A 4277-nucleotide genomic window follows, 5' to 3' on the forward strand; every position below is an offset into this window, starting at 1 on the left:
TAAAAGTAATTGCATTACTGTAAATTCGTACAATGCTATAACATGTTTATTTCAGTTTCTGAGTTACTACGACAAGTTTAGCTGAAACTTTCCAGGTTCAGCAATAAGGTTCAAGAAGGACTTTTCCCAAAGCTTCTTGAACCCTATAGAAATTTATATCAGAAAACTCCTTTGATTATCCCTAACCAAAAGGGTTCATTTAACACTTAACAAAAATCCATTTTCCAATTTCTTTTTGCTGAAATACTCAACACCCATTCCCAGGGAGTTCTTGAGTTAAGAAGATGAAAGTATGAAACGAATAAAATAAACGAAATAGTAATGCACACTAAAAATTTCACCCAATCATTTTGACAAACCCAAAAAAAGAAAAGAACTAGAAACTCATATTCAGAAACAGCAAATCAAATATTAAAGAAAAAGAAAACATGCATTAAGAAGTAAAATCAAAGTAATCGTTCAAATCAAGGTACCGATTCCTAAACTAGAGCTAGGATCTTGAATCTTCACTTGCATGCACTTCCTCGATCCTTTCTTCCTTAGCGTTGTCAATGCTTGAAATTATGAATCTTGAAGAGCTCAAGAAGTGAAGAACACACACAAAGTCTTCTAAAACAGCAAACTCTCAACACACACAAAGTCTTCTAAAAACAGTAACGAACATTGAAGAAAATCTTGATCTCAAAAAAATTCTCTTACGGAAAAAGTATATCCCTATTTTTTACAATCCACAAAAGTTAACTAAAACAAAAATCTTCCTATCAATAGCCGTCCATCTTCTTTTTCATCCAATGGTTCTGAATTGTTCCTTCCAATTGACCAACGTGCCTTCTTCATTTATTTTCTGAGCTGAAAGTAAAAATAAAATAAAACATGTAAGAAAACAAGCCAATTACTTCTCTTCTATTTTTTACCTTCTTTTTTACTTGGGCCATTTTAATCCTCTTTTGTGCCCATTTACCTGAAACATCAATTATTAACAGCCCAAAGAGATTTAAATAACATAAAATAATACAATAAATATATATATTTTTTAGTGCTAACAAAATACCCCAAACTTAAGTAATTGCTTGCTCTCAAGCAATCAGACAAACTTTTACTCAGAAAATAGCCTGTTAGCTCAAATACACAGTCACATAACAACACATATTTAATTTTAATAACTCAATTAAATTTATTAACCATCTATGCAAAACAACACTTCTTAAAGCATTGACCAGGCTTAATATTAACCAATTCCTACATCAAATTAATCATCCAACTGCAGTCAATCAACAATTATATAAGCATTCAATCAAAAATTCATGCACACTCAAACAGTTGCAACCCTTAACTTAACTTGATTCAATTGACATTCCACTGAATTTCTTTCCAGACATATTCAATCAATCACACTCTCTTTTTTTATAAGGAAGTTCACTCATTATCATCATGTATGAATGCTTCCAACCTACACTACCATTTAGAAACTTGAAGTCCAATATGCTACTTCCATCAAAGGGTCTTTAAGGCTTGTAATGAGGCAGAGCTAGGATTTTTGTTTTTCTGGTCACTTGGCTAATTAAGCTAACCCTTAGTGTCTAACTAATCCTCATTACCTTCTTACGATTTTATTTTTGCCTAAACAAGACAAAGGGAAACTATTGAATTTCTCCTCCCTTTTTTTATTGATCACCTTCACAATTTTTACTTTTGCCTCTTTCCCTCCTTTTTTACTCCAGCAAGCTCAAAGATCTCTATTTATTCAACCTCTTTTTTTTTTTTTAAAGAAAAAGAACTCCTTTTATAACATCACTTGTTCCCCTTTTTCTTCGAATATTTTTTATTATTATTTTTTTTACCTCCTGACCCTCTTTTCTTTTTCTTTCCCTTCTCTTTTTTTTTTACACAACCAATTTCCCTTTGCCTTATTTAGCTTGCTGTATTTCTAAACTAATGAGAATTAGCTAAATACTAAGATAGCCATATAAGGTGGACAAGGAGTTTGGCTTATAATATCAGGGTACATAATCAGAAAAGAAAGGTTTATGGCTCAAATATAGGGACCAAGGGATATAATTAAAGGGTGAAGCTTTTGGCTCTAGGCTACACATTCAGAAACAATGCCCCAATCACACAGAAATAACATATTAGTCATCCAAACAGAGTGCAGTATTCAAAACACCAATATACAATGACCACTCACAAAGGAATAGAGTGTTTAGGTTCAAATACCTCACATGGGTTGTTAATCCAGTGGTTTATTAGTGAATCAGCAAATTAGGGATCACAAATTTTTTTTTATGGCATGTAAATTGATTTTCAGCTTATATAAATACTGATTAACTAAGTTAAATCCTTAATTGACTAGGAATTAATTTAATCAAATCTGATTATACTTAAGCAGCGAAAATGTTAAATACAGGTTATAAATTATTTCCAAGTTACCACTAAGCTAATCAAGCATTCAAAACATAGTGAATTTTAATCATTTTTAAGGACCAATAAGCAAATAATCAGTAAATTGTTGGTAACAACATATAATCACCCCAAACTTAAAATTAAGCTGGGTCCTCACAGCAGAGCATAAATATATATAAAAAACTATAAATTGAAAAAAATAAAATAAATAAATAATTAAGAACATGGGTACCAACAAGAGATTGGGCTGCCGATGTACTGAAATATGAATCAGTGAGCAAATAATGCTGTTAGCAAAGAAAAATAGATCAGAATTTAGCTCATGTTTAGATATTTTTTACAAACAATGCAGCCAATTGATCTATCCATCCCATAAGCACAAGATAGTTAAATGTTATTTACTTTCTCACAGGAAAACTTCTACCATATAGCTTAAACAAAATCCAGGTGGTGGTAGCAGGCATCTCCAGAACAATTTGACCATAAAGATCTATCACACATAAAGTAAATATAGGTTCGTCCATTGTACCACAAAATATAAACATGTGCAGATGTACAAATTCAAGTCATACTTACTCAAATGATATGAAATCCTAGAATGCATATGCTGCCCAAACCTTATTAGTAAGTAGTCAAGCAATACAGGTATCCATTTAAACCATATATTCCATTAAAAAATAGCTTGAGTAGCCATTTAGGTTATGATGTAATGCCTTACAGAAAATGGAGACTACTCAAGTCTACATCCCATAAAAATATGTCTCAAGCCCATTGATCCGTTCTGTTCACACTATCTCAAAGTATGCATCAATATAGACCACAAGAATCAGATAATATGCTGTAAAAATAAAATAAAATAATTAGAAGAAGGCAATCCAGTTCAAACATCATTACTTCACAACGCAACATAATGTAATCAAACAAGGATATCCTTTTTCAAGTTATACGAAGATGGTTTCTTAACTCAGTGAACATAGGAAAGAGAAATTAGTTATCATAGAAGATGGATAAGGAAATACAGGTCGGTGATGGCAAGGACTCAAAAAATAAAACATAAAAATAAAATATAAATATATGAAGTAGAAGAAATTTTATATATAAAATCTGTAATGGAAGGAGAAATTTAATATCTTAGACGAAAGAAGAAAAATAAAAACTAAAAATTAATAAAAAGGGGGTTAGGTATCTTTTTTTAGTAATAGTAATAAATCAGAACATCCAAATTCTCAAATCAGACCCCTAGCCTAATCTCAAGAGAACCAAACGATACATGGGTATGGCTCAAATGGGAGGTTAGTGAAACAACCCAAAGCAAGAGAGGGTTAGGGTTTTGGAAATATCAAACCTTTATTCCCTTTCTTGACTGCTTACATGGCGAGGAAAGCAAAGCTGAGAATTTTTGGTTCAGAAGCTCCAACGAACGGCTCGAAGGTGGAATTTTCTCCTGGCAAGGTTGAGCGATGGTGGAAGTATGGCTTCAAATTAGGTTGCTCCAACTCCTGCTTGGCGTGCTCGACGACACTCGGTGTAGAAAGAAAAAAATAAAATAAAAGAGGAATGAAGAGATTGACGAAAAGGGAGAATCTATCTGAATAGTGGAAGAGAAACTAAAGAGGGTCTGGTAAGGTTGAAGTACGTTGTGTCTCAATGGTGAGTGAACTTAGCAAAATGGGTGTGAGAAGAGAGAAAGAGAAATAAATAAAAGGAAAAAATGTTTGTCATTTTAAATGACACAAAGTTATGTCATTTTTAATGAAACTACGTCGTTTTGGTGTGTTTTAACATTCTCTCTTCCATTTTTTTTTTATTTCTAATTTTATAAATTAGAAAAAAATGACAAAACACACCAAAACGACGTAATTTCATTAAAAATGACA

At 32.0% G+C, this 4277-nt stretch overlaps 1 long non-coding RNA gene across 2 annotated transcripts; it reads right to left on the reverse strand.

Annotated features, from left to right (window-relative positions):
* Nucleotides 1-449: 449 nt before the first annotated feature.
* Nucleotides 450-4054, reverse strand: LOC133303513 (uncharacterized). Of its 2 annotated transcripts, none has more exons than XR_009750485.1 (3): nt 3746-4054; nt 2637-2687; nt 450-849 (listed from the first exon to the last, which is right to left on the reverse strand). It is a non-coding gene; the product is annotated as an uncharacterized LOC133303513 (long non-coding RNA). The 2 variants fall into 2 exon arrangements; XR_009750486.1 differs by having other exon boundaries at nt 2633-2687.
* Nucleotides 4055-4277: the final 223 nt, after the last annotated feature.

This window comes from Gastrolobium bilobum, unplaced genomic scaffold (assembly GCF_033153095.1).
Source record: "Gastrolobium bilobum isolate Gb01-03AN ecotype WA unplaced genomic scaffold, APGP_CSIRO_Gbil_v1 utg911, whole genome shotgun sequence".
NCBI lineage: Eukaryota > Viridiplantae > Streptophyta > Magnoliopsida > Fabales > Fabaceae > Gastrolobium > Gastrolobium bilobum.